Below are 18,124 nucleotides of genomic sequence, written 5' to 3' on the forward strand. Positions count from 1 at the left end.
TCCAAGTGCTCTACTATAAAATCTTTGATAATGGACTCTAGAATTTTCCCCACTACCGACATCAGGCTGACTGGTCTATAATTCCCTGTTTTCTCTCTCCCTCCCTTTTTAAATAGTGGGGTTACATTAGCTACCCTCCAATCTGTAGGAACTGTTCCATAGTCTGTAGAATCTTGGAAGATGACCACCAATGTATCCACTATTTCTAGGGCCACTTCCTGAAGTACTCTGGGATGTAGATTATCAGGCCCTGGGGATTTATCGGCCTTCAATCCCATCAATTTCCCCAACACCATTTCTCTACTAATACTGATTTCCTTTAGTTCCTCCCTCTCACTAAACCCTGTGTTCCCCAACATTTCTGGTATGATATTTGTGTCCTCCTTTGTGAAGACAGAACCAAAGTATGCATTTAGTTGGTCAGCCATTTCTTTGTTCCCCATCAGAAATTCCCCTGTTTCTGACTGTAAGGGACCTATATTTGTCTTCACCAATATTTTTCTCTTCATGTACCGATCGAAAAGTTTACAGTCAGTTTTTATGTTCCCCGCAAGCTTGCTCTCATACTCTAGTTTCCCCTTCTTAATCAATCCCTTGGTCCTCCTTTGCTGAATTCTAAACTGCTCTCAATCCTTAGGTCAGTTTTTTCTGGCAAATTTGTATGCCTCTTCCTTGGATCTAATGCTATCTCTAATTTCCCTTGTAAGCCATGGTTTGGCTACCTTTCCCATTTTACTTTTGCGACAGACAGGAATAAACAATTGTTGCAGTTCATCCATGCGCTTTTTGAATGTTTGCCATTGTCTATCCACTGTCATCCCTTTTAAGTAACGTTTCCCAATCCATCATAGCCAACTCACGCCTCATACCTTCATAGTTTCCTTTATTAAGATTCAGGACCCTAGTCTCAGAATCAACTACGTCACTCTCCATCTTGATGATCATATTATGGTCGCCCATCCCCAAGGGGTCTCGAACAACTAGATTGTCAATTATTCCTCTCTCATTACACAATACCCAGTCTAGGATGGCCTGTTCTCTAGTTGATTCCTCAACATATTGGTCCAAAAAACTATCCCGTATACACTCCATTAAGGTTGAACAGGTAGCAGTTAATCCAGAGCACAAATTGGCCTCCCCGGCATTCACAGGAGAAAGGGCTGGGCCTACCAGTTTTGGGCCAATTACATAAATTGGTCTGACCCTTGGGAGATATTCAGTCAAGCCCCCCTCTATGAGGAAACATTGAAAATGTCAGAGATCAACTGACAATGCCAGGATAGCTAAGCAAGCAGCCTTGAAGGTGAAGCAAAGATACAAATCATTCTTGCCTGTTGTAGCAGCAGGCAGCCTTCAGGAAGGTAATACTTTTATCCCTAGTAGGAAAAAGTAAACAAAACATAAATGTTTCTTTGAATATTTGGGATTTTCAGCACAATTACTGTAAGTTAACATTAGCTTTTATGACCCCACTTCTTCAATGCAGAGTAAGTTTTGAGGTTTTAGCTTCTTTGAAACACTTGCTATATATTTTTTGATTAGTTACGTAGTGTGGTGGAAACCAGCTCCAAATTTATAAAGGCATTTAATGGTCTTGGAACTAGGTTTCTGTCCAGCCCGTAATACTGATGGAATCTTTTGTTAAGATATTTTTCTATGGCCACAGCAAATGACTTTGAGGATTCCTCACGCCCACCTAATTTTTGGGCCACAGCCATGAAGGTGTGAGCTGATTGTACAGCCAGCCCTAAAAGAGTAAATTTCCAGAGTTCACATTTCAGGGGAGCCTTAGCTCATGTTCTTGGCAAATTTTACAGTTCTCCATTGAGTACCTACTCCATGCACCTCCAGTTTCCTTCACTTCCTGCTTGGTATTGACCTCTATCTTGTAAAGTCTCTGGCATAGTGCTTCTTATAAGCTATATAAATGCAAATGTTGGCATGAAAATTGAAGAAGCATTGGAGATAATCAGATGCAGCAGAAGATTTGCAGAATGATTTAGACTAGTTGTGCAATTGGAAAAATACCAAATGAAATTCAACACTGATTAATGTTAAGTATTGCATGCAGTATTAAAACATGTGCCTCGTATGTCTATAAAAAATGGAATTGAATTAGCAGAGGGTGACTCGGCTAGAAGTGACAGTATACTCATCACTTTGAATGTCTAGACATTGCAGCAAAGCCATTAAAAGAGCAAATAAAATTCTGGAAAATAATAAAATTCTGACAATAAAATTGTCAGAAAAGTAGGTCGTGTTTACTTGTACCTAATTCGGGTTCATTTAGTGAAATTCCTCTGATCAACTTCTTTAAAAATGATATAAATGCAATAATTTTGCTAAAATGAAGAATAAGAGGAATTGGGTACTATTGAAGTATTGGGCTGAATTTTACCATGGGCTTTGGGACCCCAACTTCAGGACCAAATAAAGGTCTGAAACCGGCATTTGCTGGCAGTGGGACTGGCTTGGCGATTTTACCAGAGGCGCTCCTAATTGGCCACCTCCAAACCCACCATCCAATTAAGGATGTCAGATGGGCTCCTGAAGCTGCCGGCCCAATCAGAGGGCCGGCAGCTTTGAAAATCAGAAGCACCACCAGGCGAAGTGGGCACTGCTGAGGCAGTTAAGTAGAAATAATAAATATAACAACATATAATATATTCAGGATGACCGAGGACAAAAAGGTCCTGCCGATCAGAGGGCAAGTCCCTCCGGGGAGATTGTTGGGGCTGTGGGGACTGTCTTTCCTGTGCATGGGTCCTCTTTGGGCCATGGAGCCTCTGCTCCAATAGCCACTCTACAGGCTGCCGCAGGGAGGCTGCCTCCTTGAAGCAGGTGGCCTCCCCACAAGGCCAGGGGCCTTTCTGCTGCTGGCAAAATGCCGGTGGCTCTCCTGAATGGCCCCAATAGGCACCTTAATTATGCTAATCAGCTGCCTGCCTCTGCGAAGTGGGCTGCCAATTTGCACTCCAGCCTGCCTCCTACCTGCCACTGGGAAACTCCCTCCCCCCCCCCCCGGCCTCTGTTCCCACAGCATGGGGGCCAGTAAAAGTGTTCCCCCCACCCGTCCATCCTCTGTTCCCACAACATGGGGGACCAGTAAAAGGAAATTGTACTTATTTTTGGGAAGTAATGAAATCAGTGGGTATAGAGAAGAACTGGGCTAATGTTAAAGTATATGATCTATGAAGGGAAAATAGAGAAGTGTAACTTGTAAATCTTGTAGGCAGTGCATTCTGCAGCCACAGTGCACAGGTGGAGGGAATGGATAATGAGTCCAGTGGGTGTACCAATTAAATGGACTGCTCTATCCTGGATGGTGTTGAGCTTCTTCAGTGCTGTTGGAGTTGCACTCATCCAGGTGATTGGAGAGTATTCCATCACACCCCTGACTGGCATTGTAGATGGTGGTGAGGTTTTGAGGGATCCGGAAGTGAGCCACTAATCACAGTCTACCCAGCCTCTACCCTGTTCTTGTTATCATGTTGATATGGGTTGTATAGTTGGGCTTCTAGCCAACGGTGAAAGCCTCTGCAGTAGCTCAAAACAAAGATTCCCTTGGAACTTTCCATTCCTGTTAGTTGCCTGTTTGTAGACTACTATTACTAAGTTTGTACCTTATTCTAAGTTCTAAGGTGCCGTCCTGTGTTCCGAAAGTGCTTCCATTATTTTTAATTTTATTTTTTTGAGAATTTTATAAAACTGAAAAGATTCCATGGATTTTTTTTTTAAAACCAAGTTCACCGACAGGACAAGATGTTGTTTGAAAGCCACCTGTGATTTGGGCTCAGTAACAGCAGAACCCATGGCGACTTGGGGAAAAATGGTTACAGAGAAGCAACTTGTCAAGGTTTATGGAGGTCAGGGGGTCGACTCACTGGGGTTTGAACATTGTTTTCAGTTTTTAGTTGTTGTGGTGAACTGTTTGGAGACAGTTAGTGTTTTCTTGCCAGGAGAAAAGAAACCACCCAGCCCACCACCACCTCAACCTTTTTGAAGAAATCCTGCCAAGATCCAGTGTGGGTAAAAATCCCTGGTGCCAAATAGCTCCTGAGGAGCTGAAAAAAAAAATCCTGCTGGCAGAAAAACCTTGATGCCACATTTCTCCTAGAAAGCCTACTAGAATAATTCTCAACATCTCCAGAACGGACGTCTTCTGAAACGATCCCAGTGACCCATCTCCATATACCTGGACGCCAGACCGAAAAAGGGACAACTGACTTCCTTCCATATCTTTCTTTTTTTCATCAAGAGTTAGCAAGTCTTTGGCCAAAGTCGTTATTTTTTGTAACAGACCTCTGCAGACTGAATTTCAGTATTTTTCCCAATGTGTGTGTGAGTATAGTTGGAGAATTTTTAAAAAAGGGAACTTCCAATTTTTTAATCGGTATGTTAATGCTTTACTTCATTACTGTTTAAGTCTTGTTTGATAAACTGATAATTTTGTTGTTAAAGAAATCTGGTTGGTCTATTTTATTCTGGGGTAATAAATAGATTATATGATCGGCTGTATCAGTAACCAGGTAAACATTTAAATAGATGTTGTGACCTGTGGAGAAGTGGAACTAGAAAAGACAGTGAACTCCTCCTGCCTCGGTTGTAACACCTGACATGCCCTTCTGCACTCCCTATTGAACAGGGTTAGTTTCCTCGCTTGATGGTGATGGATGTGTTGGGTCACAAGGTAAAGATTGTACTAATTTGCAGTTCTTTTGCTGATGATCTATAGCACCCCTTCGATGTACAGTTTTGGGCTGTTGAACCTTCCATTAGTTCATCCTACTTAACACAGTAGCAGTTCAGGTGAGTGATATTTATGAGGACTTGTAGAGACTGTGGGGTTCTTTATCTTTGGAGAGTAGATAGGAATATATAAGCATCTATTTAGGTACTGTCTTGTCAGTTGATGCATTATTTTGTGCTGGTCCACAATTAATTAAAGGCGGTGTTAACTTTTGTTAGTGATTAATTATGCGGGACTCTAATATAAGGGTGGCGCAGTGGTTAGCACCGTAGCCTCACAGCTCCAGCGACCCGGGTTCAATTCTGGGTACTGCCTGTGTGGAGTTTGCAAGTTCTCCCTGTGTCTGCGTGGGTTTTCGCCGGGTGCTCCGGTTTCCTCCCACCACCAAAAGACTTGCAGGTTGCTAGGTAAATTGGCCATTATAAATTGCCCCTAGTATAGGTAGGTGGTAGGGTAATATAGGGACAGGTGGGGATGTGGTAGGAATATGGGATTAGTGTAGGATTAGTATAAATGGGTGGTTGATGGTCGGCACAGACTCGGTGGGCCGAAAGGCCTGTTTTTCCATTATAATTTACTATGATCACTTTATAATGGAAACTATGTTGTTACGCAATATATGTAAATTCTGGCCACTGGATGGCACTGCAATTTTCCTTACAAATTGCTCAAAATATTTACTGAAACAGTTGTTGCTGCCATTTTTTCTTAGTGGCTGAAACTTCTAATATCCAAAAATAAGCGTTTAAACAATAAAAAAATTTACACACTTCACAAAGTTTCTCTATCGAATGACCTTTTGTGGTTTGATATCTGAAGATTTTACTTGAAGGCCTCAGCCTCTCTTAGAAGTGTGGGCTTGGAACATAGGAAAAAGGAGCAGGAGTAGGCCATTTGTCCCCTCAAGCCTGCTTTGCCATTCAACTGGATCATAGCTGATCTTATACTTGAACTCCATTTTCCCGTATTATCCCCATATCCCTTGATATCTTTATTATCTAGAAATCTATTGATCTCTGTCTTGAACATACTCAATGATTGAGCCTCCACAACGCTCTGGGGTAGAGAATTCCACAGATTCACCACCCTCTGAGTGAAGAAATTCCTCCTCATCTCAGTCCTAAATGGCCTACCTCTTATTCTGAGACTGTGTCCCATGGTTCCAGCCCTCCACAGCCAGGGGAACCATCCTTCCTGCATCAACCTTGTCGAGCCCTGTAAGAATTTTGTATGCTTCAATGAGATCACCTCTCATTCTTCTAAACTTGAGAGAATATAGGCCCAGTCTCCTCAATCTCTCCTCATAGGACAATCTGCCATCCCAGGAATCAGTCTGGTGAACCCTCATTGCAATCCCTCTATGGCAAATATACCTTTCCTTAGGTAAGGAGACCAAAACTGTACACAATACTCCAGGTGCCTGGTATTCTTACCCAGAGCTGTGATGCTGTGTGTTGAATTCACATTGTAGCGTGTGAGCGTGTGCAGTGACCCTAATTTCCCAGAGTGCGTCAGTACTAATCTGTATACTTGTTCTTTCCAGCTACTGTCATGTTCTATTCAATTGCCTTTCAAATTTATTTGAAGATGGAAAATTTCAAAAGCCTTTGGTAAAATTTATGTTGTGTATTTGTTTTAAAACACAAATTGTGTTTGTGCATTTAGAAGTGTGCTGTGTGTGAGAGAGAGAGAAATGCTACTAATTACATACCTGTTGTAGCTTTTATTTGTGCTCTATAAAGTACACAATTCATACTAAGCTAAGCGTATCTTTCTTCCTGCAAATGCAATCTCTTTTGTTTACATTGGCACGTTGGTGTTAATGCAATTTCCCAGCTATATGCAGTGAAGGGTAAAACAGGTAGCAGGAAGGCAGGAGGCAGCTGAGAGACTTTGTGAGACTGTAGCACTGACCTTTTATCTGACTGAACAGTTCCAAAGTGGCAGAGCTAGACAGGGAAGTGAGAGAAGAAGAAAAAGGAAATCTCAAGCAGCTGCTGGAATCTGAGAATTGGATGAGGGATGAAAACTTACACTTATTGAAGCCTGAAAATCTATTAAAAGGATTCTGTGACAAAGTATATCCGAAATAGCCGGCGTGCTTAATATGTTGTAAGCAACGCCTTTGTAATTGACTCCTATGATAATGGAAAATGCTTGCCGCTATTAGCAGCTGCCTGTGATGAGTGTGAATGGTATAACAATTGGGGGCTGCATTCAATGTTCAAAATAAGAGTGAGTTGGATTTTGAAACCAGCTAATGATCTCATCTTCGCCTTATTGGTGGTTAGAACAGATAAATATCCTAATTGCTAGCACGCTGTTTAGGAAAAAAATGACAAAGAGAGAAAGGCTGAGATTTTCAGATATGCTTGCCACCCAAGCACTTCAATATGTGATTAAAATTGCGTGCAGGCATCAGAATCACTGTAAAGCTCTAGCCACTGTGTTATTCCTCATTGTTACGTCAGTTTTTTAAAAAGTTGACTTTTGTAGCCTACTAATCATCTTACCTGTGTTTTGTTGTGTTAGGAAAGGTTAAATGTTAATTCTGTATAACTGAAAGGTGATGTCTTTCCTCATTCTAATTTGATTTTTAAAAAATTAATTTTAAAATGAAGCAAGATGGGTAAAGAGAAGTTTAAGAATAAGGAGCCCTCTGGTTTCTCACCACATGCCTGGAGGGATGAGTGGAAGTGGATGAGGGGGCTGGGGGGTGTTCAGATTGACGTGAGTGACAGAGTGAGCGAGAAAGGAACATACAGGAGTTGATTGGATAGGCCAAATGGAAAGAGGCAAAGGTTGTGAAGGGTGAGAAGAGATGATGGGAAGGCATACAGGACAATACAGGAGTGAGTGGGTGGGGGAAACACTTGATTGAGAAGGGAGCCACGGAAGTCTACATTTTCCTGCAACCTAGCCTTAAATGCAGCCTGTAACTATCAGTGGCTTCTTTCTCCACCACACGTTATTGTATGTAAAGGACAACCTCCCAGCTGACAAAAGAGGAAAAAGGAGGAGGACAGAAACAAGCTAAATAAGAGCTAGGGATAAAGAGCAAGGATGTGATGATAACAGCAACACAAACACATGTAAAAGAGAGACCATATTGTCTAACTTTGTGCAACACCGTGGAGAGAAACATGAGCACATTTGTTGTACATTCCATTTTAGAAATAGGTAAACCTGTTTTATAGGGGTTTCCAATGTTAAAATGTCAACACTTGGTTTAAAGGTGTCCCTTCATTGTGATTTCCCATTGTAAAATACGCAGTTAGCTATCATGGAACCAGTCCTGCCATTAAGTCCAGATGCACAGCAGGTGGAGCTTCAGAGCCTTCACATCTTCCATCATTGCTACTTAGGCCTCACCAAGGTAAGTTTCAAAAAATGATGTAAAGGTAAAAAGGTATGTTTGTATCTAAGTAAATTAATCATTCTAAAATAAAACTGATTTTTAATTTTAAAACAGCGTGTGTATTTACAATTACAGTTTTTACTTTTAACATGGAAAATTCAATATCACAACAACAAAAAATCCTTAAAACTCCTTTAAAATGTTGATTTTATTTAGTGGGAATCCTGATGCATATAAGTGTAGAAAACTGAACCTTTTTTAAAGTGTATCTACAATGAATCAGATAGAGGAGACCGTGAAGAAAAAAACCCATTACATTCAAACTTGGGACACTTTTTTTCTAACAGCGTTACTATCACCTAACCATTTTGCATGATTTTGTACATGGGATATAAAATAGTTACTTTATTATTTCAGATTTAACTGTGCCTGAAGAGTGAAATTTAAATGATCCTAATATATAGTGGAGCATCTGAATCCAGACTTCCAAAATACTGTAGCAATCAGTAAATTGGGAATTGTCTATTTGTATTTTCCTTTTATTTGGAAATGCTGGAAGTATTCCTAGAAAGTACATTGGAATCAGATTTAAATTGGTTAAGAACACTTATAAAGAATAGGGCAAATCATTAAAATTTCATTTATCAAAGCTGCTTTAAAAAATTAGTATGTACAAAGTTTAGTAGGCTCAAGGGTAGGAATTTTGACAAGAAAGGAACATTTTGTGTGTACGCGCCAATGTCTCTGTCAGACATGTTGCGTATTAGTTATAAAAATAACGTAGAGAGTAAAAATTAAAAAAATAAATCATGCATCAGAAATTAACTACATAGCTGCCAAGTCACAGACTGTTGACATGAGAATTGCACATATTGGCCTGTCACATGTTCATATGGTCAGACTGCCAAATTACCTACAAATTAGGATCCCTCCTGACTTTGTGCAGCCTTTTCATACATCTAAAACCCTTATTCAGCTATTTTCTTTTATTTTGATTTAGAAAGAGACGCCATAAGGCTCCATATTATATTACTTGCGCAACCTGATAGATCATTTAGATGTATTTTATGTATATATATTCAGCTTTACTTTTCTTGCCAAACTGGAAAGTTCAGAGTTCAACCTAAGCGCAAGTTAAATAAAGAGATCTCTGTTAAGAACATACTGTATGTTGTGTCCTGCGATCAGGTCAAAATGGAAACGATTGAAGACGTTGACTAATTAGGTGAGAGGAAAACTATGATGCTAGACTGCCTGGTGCTAGTACGACTAAAACAGCAGTAATCACTGAAAAATCAAGAAACCATGTTTTTGAAATGTTCCAATGCCAGATGAATGAGTCAGACTTTATGACAAGCAAGTCATTTCAGAAGGTTTTTCGGTACTGAGTTTCCTATGTGCTTTGCAGAACACACACGTTTTTCATCACTTAACATCTGCAGGAATATTCTGTAAAATTAAAGTGCCTCATACCATAAATGTAAACTAAACACAAGGGCTATTTGTGAAAGGAATTTGTAGAGAAACTTAAGAAATGTTTAAAAACTGATCATGGTTGAATTAGCCAACTGTGTGGGACATAGTTCACGAAAATAATTCTTGGTTCAGCGCAATAAAATTCTGCCAAAGTAGAGAGGCTATTGTTAATACACTTGGCTGGAAGGGCTGCTGGGAGCAGTTGCTGGTCTTATGGAAAAGGAAGTGGAAACTAGCAGTGAGGGTCAGGCATATATTACATGCATTGCGGTTTCCAAAAATATCGGTAAGTACGGAATGCAACACACAGGCAAGGTGCAAGCCAGGAATAGGAAAAGTTTGTTTGAGGAATTTCTAACACATCATAACTCAGTTTTTGGGCCTCGTCATTTTTTCAGCATTACGTAAACAAATGAAACAATTCTAATACATGTAAATTTTCAGGGTATGTATATATGGTGGATGGCGAACCAACATGGCTGGTGAAAATAGTTTAATTGCTGGATGAAAGATTTGAGTTATTTGGTGTGCCCCATGCTCTCCCATGTGTCAAAAAATGTCCTCGAGCCCTACAGATGGGTGCCAGATGCATGATTTTTATAAGAATGTTATGGAACTTATTGGGCTGAATTTAATAGCCATGGCAGTGGCCCCAATGGCAAGCAGAAAGCTGGAGGAAACCCTGCTGCATTCGTTTCCGGAAATCCCAGTGCAGTTAACAACCAGAATGTCAGGGCTTCCCTCCCTTTAAGGGTGGAGATCCCGCCTCCAAGAGCTGCTGGCCAGTCAGCAGTGGCTCCTGCTGGTACTGCAGCCAGCCAGGACCAGCAACAATGGAGTAGGCCCTGGAATGGAGGGCTGGCCCAGGCCGGGTTGGAGAAGGGGGTTGTCATTCAAGAAAAGGGGGGAAATTCCAAGGAGATGGCCTGTGCCGTCCGAGGGTGGGGGCGGGAGGCTCTCCTTGCGCCTTAGCGTGACCAATCAGGAGGCACCCCCGCTCCCTGAGCCCACAAGGAGGCCTCCAGCTTTTACTGTGTCGTCTCCCCACATGGCAGTGGGAAGAGGCCCTTATGTGGCCCTTAAATGGCTCCTTATGTATCTCAATTGACCTCAGGGTGGGACGGCCGCCCGCGATCTTCGCTGCCGCTGATAAAATTACATGGCATTGGGAAGGTGATGGGAACTCCACCCCCTCCCTGCCTCCCTTGCCATTTTACGCCGCCCCCCGCCTGTCAGCCCATTTCTAGAGGGTTAGTAAAATTCAACCCATTGTGTCTGTCATGTTCATTAGAGTCTGGTGTCTATTCTTCTATGACTGAGCTGCCAGCCAGTCAGTTTCCTGTTTCCTTCTTGTTTGTGTTTGTCTGTTTTTCTCCTTTTTAATTGCTCTAAGTGTTTGTGTCCCTTATAAGCAGCATTTTTAAATGAGTTATCATCTCTCTGTACCCCCACTTAGTGCGCTCTCAATACTGGACTGAATGTGGACCAAGAGCTTGTAAATGAAGTTGACCCTGTAAAATCAGAAGGGTCAGTACCTTAGTGGCCCGATGGATGCTCAGAGCGCAATGAGTTTTTGAAAAAATCTACCCTGGCATAGACTGCGCTCTCATGAATAGACCATTGCAGTGGCCTAGCATTCCAAGCACAATTTCTTCAACTTGCCTTTTAGATAATCCTCACTTGTATTGCGAAGGCTCACTTGCTCAGATTACTTTGTTACATGTTTGAATAATGATGCATGCGTTTCATGCCAGAATATCATTACATCAGATGTATTCAGCCTGTTAACAGTATAAAATCCCTATCTTAATCACAAAGTCAACACCCTTTCTCCCCACCACAAAGACGACATCTACCCCTAGCATCTCCTGCTTCTGCCTCCATCTTAACCCATTTGCACTGAAACCCTCATAAATGCCATTCTTGATTATTCCAATACTTACCTTATCAGCCTCCCCCTTCCATAACGTCATGCAAAAATCTCCTGCTTATATCCTATCCTACTTCAAGGCCTGGAGCCCATCACTCCCATCCTTGCCGATCGGTCCTGCGGTGTACCAGATTTAAAATTCTCATCCTTTATATCTCTCCATGGCCGCCTTCCTTCCTAATTTCCTGCTCCTTTGCCGATGACCTTTTGTGTATTCAGCCACGTGTAGCCTACTGTCTGGAATTCCCCTGCTAAACACTCTGGGACTTAAATTTATCACCAGAAAATGGAAATGAAATGATCAGTGCGCTGTGATCACACACTTGCTCGCATGATCTTGGGTACCGTGCTAACTATATGAGTTCCTGTGATTGCTTAGGATGAAATAAATGAGCACCAGCTCAACTGGCACTCTTTGATAGCAGCTCACCAAATGGGGGTGCTGGAAATGAGGCATCACTGGTTATTAGTTAAAGGCAACTAAATCTCTTAAAGGTATATTGTGGATGCTCCCCGCCATGCCAAGCTCTCAACGAGTATCCCTTTTGGTCCCAAACAGCCAGCTGGGTCTGAGTGACCTGACCAGCAAGTTTTGCAGTTGACAGCTGGACCCTCCAAGGTCAGAACAATCTGTGGTGTCCTCAATGGAATTTCACCAGCCTTCCACCTGCCTTGCTGTAGCCATTAGAGATGCACCTTGTAGGAGGGCTAGAATAGGTAAGTGAGCACACAGGCACTAGTGCTTTGCACAAAGATTTTTATTTCTCTATAGAAAGAAAAGACTTGGGTTTACATAGTGCCTTTCGCAACATCCGGGCATCCCAAAGCACCTCGCAGCCAAGGAAGTTCTTTTGAAGTCACTATTTTGTAATCAGTTCATGTTTGATGGTACAAATTTGCAAATGAAGAGTGAAGAAGTCTCTGGGTGTAGTCAGCTTTTTTCTTGGATTAATGTTGGGATCAATATTCTTAGTCATGTAAAGGCAACACCCATACATTTGGACTATATATGAGCATTCGGAGTGGTTGTAAAAATTGGGTTAAATGGATGGAGGGACACGTGGTGCATTTGGGAGGGATGGGAACGTTAATAAGAATCTGTCATCCATGCGTTGCTGCATGAGAGCTGTTGCAACCGGCAGCATTTCTTGGCCTTGTTCTTCCTTTGAAGCCTCAACTTCCTGATCCCCATTCTTCCTGTTCCTTAATTTCTATCTTGGGATTCCACTGCTTGCTTTCTTTCCAAGGCAAGGTTTTGCAGCATACAGCACATGATGACAAATCTTGATAATTGCTTCAGGCTATATTGAAGCATACCTGCAGATCTGCTGAGCATCAGAACTTTTGCTTGAGGAGGTCAGTGATCCTGGTTCTAGTGTGACTGTCATTGTATGCATATAATGTGTGTCTATGCTCAGATTCTTTATAGGAGTTATGAGCCAAGTGTTCGGGGGATATGCCTGGTCCCCAAGCAGTCAGCATCTAACCCAATGCTCTCGGTGGAGTGAAAGGTTATTGAGGGCTGGTGTCATGACTACAGGGTACCGGGCACAGACCTGCAGAATTTGTTGCCTATGGTCACTGATGAAAGGCACATTTTATGAATGGAATTCCTGGCTGTTATAATAGAGGGCTTGTTTTGGTATTAGAGCATGTAGAGTCACCTGAGTGGAGACAATGGGGGGAATTTTACGCTCTTCCCAACAGCGGGTTTGGAGGTGGGGAGAACATGTAATTGGGTGGGATCAAGTCCAGGGAGGGAAGGCCTGTGAACGGCCTTCCCGCCCTGCCACCAATTGAGGTCCTTAAGTGGGAATCAATGCCCAATTAAGGCCTCATTCCCCCCGCTGCATTTAGCCCAGCGGCAGGTAAGCCCGACACCACACAGGGAATAGGGCAAGAAAACAGTGCAGGTTGCTTGCCGCCTCTGCCGGCAGGGGAGGGGGTTCTTTGTTAAGAGGCACTTAGCACCTGAACGAGGGACCTGGCATCGGGGAAGAGTGTGGCGCTGAGAGCCCCCCCACCCCCTGCCCTCGCTGTCTTTCTTTGGTCACAGGACACTCATTTCAGTATTAAAATCATTGTCCACCCCATAAAGGTGGCTGCTAGGGTTTCCTGGTGACCCAGGCACAAACTTGCCATGCTGTTAAATTTGACATTGCTGTATCCGTTTCCTGTTTGAAAAAGAATACAACAGTTGAATTTGGATCCTCTACCACTCCTCATGGTAGTGTCCTAGGACCAAACAACTTCAGCTGCTTCGTCAATGACCTTCCCTCCATCATAAGGTCAGAAGTGGAGATGTTTGCTGCTGATTGCGCAATGTTTGGCAGATGAATGCGTGGCTGAAGAGATGGTGCAGGAGGGATTGCTTTAGTTTCCTGGATCACTGGGTCTGTTTCTGGCGAAGGTGGGACCTGTACGGGTTGGACGGGTTGCACCTGAACCGGAACGGACCAGCATCCTTGCTGGGCGGTTTGCTACTGCTGTTGTGGTGTGGGGGGGCGGGGTGGTTTAAACTAATTCTGCAGGGGGGGTGGGATACAGAGTGGAGGCACTGTCAAATAAAGAAGAGAAACTGAGTCAGTCTGGAAGGCGCAAGCGAACAATGTAAGGCTGGATTGCATCTATTTTAATGCAAGAAGTCTTACTAGTAAGGCAGATGAATTGAGGGCATTGATTAACACATGGGAATATGATATTGCTATCACAGAGATATGGTTGAGGGAAGGGCAGGACTGGCAGCTCAATATTCCAGGTATAGAATCTTCAGGCGTGACAGGGGAGGGTGTAAAAGAGGAGGTAGCATTGTACTGTTGATCAAGGAATCAATTACTGCAGTAAGGAGGGATGATAAAATGGAAGGTTCCTCAAATTAAGCCATTTGGGTAGAACTTAAAAACAAAAAGGGGACAATCACTTGGCTGGGAGTGTACTACTGGCCTCCAAACAATCAGGGAGAGATAGCGAAGCAGATATGTAGGCAAATCTCTGAGAGGTGTAAAAATAATAGGGTAATAATAGTAGGGGATTTCAACTTCCCCAATATCAACTGGGATAGTCTTAGTGCAAAAGGCTTAAAGGGGGCAGAATTCTTAAAGTGCATACAGGAGAGCTTTTTGAGCCAGCACATAGAAAATCCTTCAAGAGAAGGGGCAGTACTGGACCTAATCCTAGGGAATGAAGCCAGACAAGTGGTAGAAGTGTCAGCCGGGGAGCATTTCAGGGATAGTAACCATAACTCTAAGATTTAAGGTAGTTATGGAAAAGGACAAAGAGGGACTGGAAATAAAGGTACTGAATTGGGGGAAGGCCAATTTCAATATGATAAAACAGGATCTGGCCAAAGTGAACTGGGAGCAGCTACTTGTAGGAAAGTCTACATCAGACCAGTGGGAGTCATTCAAAAAGGAAATAGTGTGAGTTCAGGGCCAACATGTTCCCGTAAAGGTGAAGGGTAGGATCAACAAGTCCAGAGAACCCTGGATAGGAGGCGTATGGCAGATGCAAAGCGCTGAAAACAGCGGAGGCCCTAGAGGAGTATAGAAAGTGTAGGGGGGGGTACTTAAAAAAGGAATTAGGAGACCGAAGAGGGGACATGAAAAAACACTGGCAGGCAAGATAAAGGAAAATCCCATGGCGTTTTATAAGTATAGTAAGGGCAAGAGGATAACCGGGGAGAGATTAGGGACCAAAGTGGCAATCTGTGTGTGGAGCCGGAGGACATAGGTGAGGTTTTAAATGATTACTTTTCATCTGTGTTCACTATGGAGAAGGATGATGTAGGTGTAGAGATCAGGGAGGGGGATTGTGATATACTTGAACAAATCAACATTGAAAGGGAGGAGGTATTAGCTGTTTTCGCAGGCTTAAAAGTGGATAAATCCCCTGGCCTAGATGAGATGTATCCCAGGCTGCTGTGTGAGGCAAGGGAGGAGATAGCAGGGGTTCTGACACACATTTTCAAATCCTGTCTGGCCACAGGAGAGGTGCCAGAGGACTGGAGGACAGCGAATGTGGTACCATTATTCAAGAAGGGTAGCAGGGATAAACCAGGTGAGTCTAACATCAATAGTAGGGAAACTATTGGAAAAAAATTCTGAGGGTCAGGATTAATCTCCACTTGTAGAGGCAGGGATTAATCAGGGATAGTCGGCATGGCTTTGTCAGGGGGAGATCGTGTCTAACTAACTTGATTGAATTTTTTGAGGAGGTGACTAGATGTGTAGATGAGGGTAAGGCAGTTGATGTAGTCTTATAGTGATGGACTTCAGTAAGGCTTTTGATAAGGTCCCGCATGGGAGATTGGTTAAGAAGGTAAGAGCCCAAATTGGATCCAAATTAGCTTAGTGGCAGGAGGCAGAGGGTGATGGTCGAGGGTTGTATTTGCGATTGGAAGCCTGTGACCAGTGGTGTATCGCAGGGATCGGTGCTGGGACCCTTGCTGTTTGTAATATACATTAATGATTTAGACGTGAATATAGGAGGTATGATCAGTAAGTTCGCAGATGACACGACAATTGGTGGTATCGTAAATAGTGAGGAAGAAAGCCCTAGATTACAGGACTATTTAGATGGGCTGGTAAGATGGGCGGAGCAGTGGCAAATGGAATTTAATCCTGAGATGTGTGAGGTGATGCATTTTGGGAGGACTAACAAGGTAAAGGAATATACAATGGATGGTAGGACCCTAGGAAGTACAGAGGGTCAGAGGGGCCTTGGTGTACTTGTCCATAGATCACTGAAGGCAGCAGCACAGGTAGATAAGGGGTTAGGAAGGCATATTGCCTACTTGCCTTTATTAGCCAAGGCATAGAATATAAGAGCAGGGAGGTTATGATGGAGCTGTATAAAATGCTAGTTAGGCCACAGCTGGAGTACTATGTATAGTTCTGGTCACCGCACTATAGGAAGGATGTGATTGCACTGGAGAGGGTGCAGAGGAGATTCACCAAGATGTTGCCTGGGCTGGAGCATTTCAGTTATGAAGAGAGACTGGGTAGGCTACAGTTGTTTTCCTTAGAGCAGCAAAGGCTGCTGGGGGACCTGATTGAGGTGTACAAAATTATGAGGGGCATTGATAGGATAGATAGAAAGAAATGTTTTCCCTTAGCAGAGGGATCAATAACTAGGGGGCATAGATTTAAGGTAAGGGACGGGAGGTTTAGAGGGGATTTGAGGAAAGTTTTTTTTCAGCCAGTGGTTGGGTGGAATCTGGAACACACTACTTGAAGGGGTGGTAGAGGCAGGACCCCTCACAACATTTAAGAAGTACTTAGATGAGCACTTGAAATGCCATAGCATACAAGGCTAACGGGCCAAGTGCTGGAAAATGGGATTAGAATAGATAGGTGCTTGATGGCCTGCACAGACACGATGGGCCGAAGGGTCTGTTTCTGTGCTGTCTCACTCTATTTGCAGGGCATTGGTGAGACCACATCTCGAATACTGTGTGCAGTTTTGGTCTCCTTATTTAAGGAAGAATGTAAATGCATTGGAGGCAGTTCAGAGGTGGTTTCGTAAATTGATAACTGGAATGAGCGGGTTGTCTTATGAGGAAAGGTTGGACAGATTGGGCTTGTTTGCATTGGAATTTAGAAGAGTGAGGGAGACTTGATTGAAGTTTATAAGATCCTGAACGGTCTTGACAATGTGGATGTGGCGAGGATGTTTTCTCTTGTGGGTGAGTCCAGAATTAGGGAGCGCCCTTTTAGGACAGATTTTTTCTTTGAGGGCTGTTCGACTTTGGAACTCCCTGCCTCCAAAGGTAGTGGAGGCGGCGTCATTGAATATTTTTAAGGCTGAGGTAGATGGATTCTTGTTAGGCAAGAGAATCAAAGGTTATCAGGGGTAGATGGGAGTGTGGAATTCGAGACAGAAACAGATCAGCCATGATCTTATTGAATGGCGGAGCAGGCTAGAGGGGCCGAATGGCCTACTTCTAATTTGTATGTTCTATGTCTTTGTTTAGTTCCATCCTTAAAATCGACCTCTTTGACCCAGCCTTTGATTACCCCTCTTAATCTCTCTTCCTTTGACTTGGTGCCCACTAAGCTTCTGTGAAGTACCACGAGATGTTTTTAAAAAAAAATAGGATGGACTTGCAGTTATATAAGGCCTTTCAAGACCTCAGAACGTCCCCTAGCACTTTACAGCCAATGAAGTACTTTTGAAATGTAGTCACTGTTGTAATGTAGGAACCGCAACAGCAAATTTGTGCAGAGCTAGGTTCCATGAACATCAGTGTGGTAAACACCAGATGATCTGTTTTTAGGTGTTGTTTGAAAGATAAATATTGGCCGGGCCATGGTAGTAGAACTCTCACCAATAATCCAGAAGATTGGGGCCTCAAGTCCACTCCAGAGATTTTAGCAAATAGTCCAGGCTGACCTTTCAGTGCATTACATGAGGGAGTGCTGAGATGTTAAACCAAGGCCACAATTGACCTCTCTGGTAGATGTAAATTGTTCCATGCCACTATTTGAAGATTAGCCTAGGAGTTCTCTTGGTGACCCTCAGCCAACACCACCAAAACAGACTACCTTTCCATTTATCGGATCGCTGTTTGTAGGATCCACTATGCATAAGTTGTTTGCTGTATTTTCCTGTT

General features: G+C 43.0%; 1 protein-coding gene across 3 annotated transcripts in view; it reads left to right on the forward strand.

The window, feature by feature from the left end:
- srbd1 (S1 RNA binding domain 1) overlaps positions 1-18,124 on the forward strand; it is a 332,566-nt gene that overhangs the window by 225,704 nt on the left and 88,738 nt on the right. The gene's annotated exons all lie outside the window — the stretch shown is intronic.

The sequence above is a fragment of the Heterodontus francisci genome, chromosome 13 (assembly GCF_036365525.1).
Source record: "Heterodontus francisci isolate sHetFra1 chromosome 13, sHetFra1.hap1, whole genome shotgun sequence".
Classification (NCBI taxonomy): Eukaryota; Metazoa; Chordata; class Chondrichthyes; order Heterodontiformes; family Heterodontidae; genus Heterodontus; species Heterodontus francisci.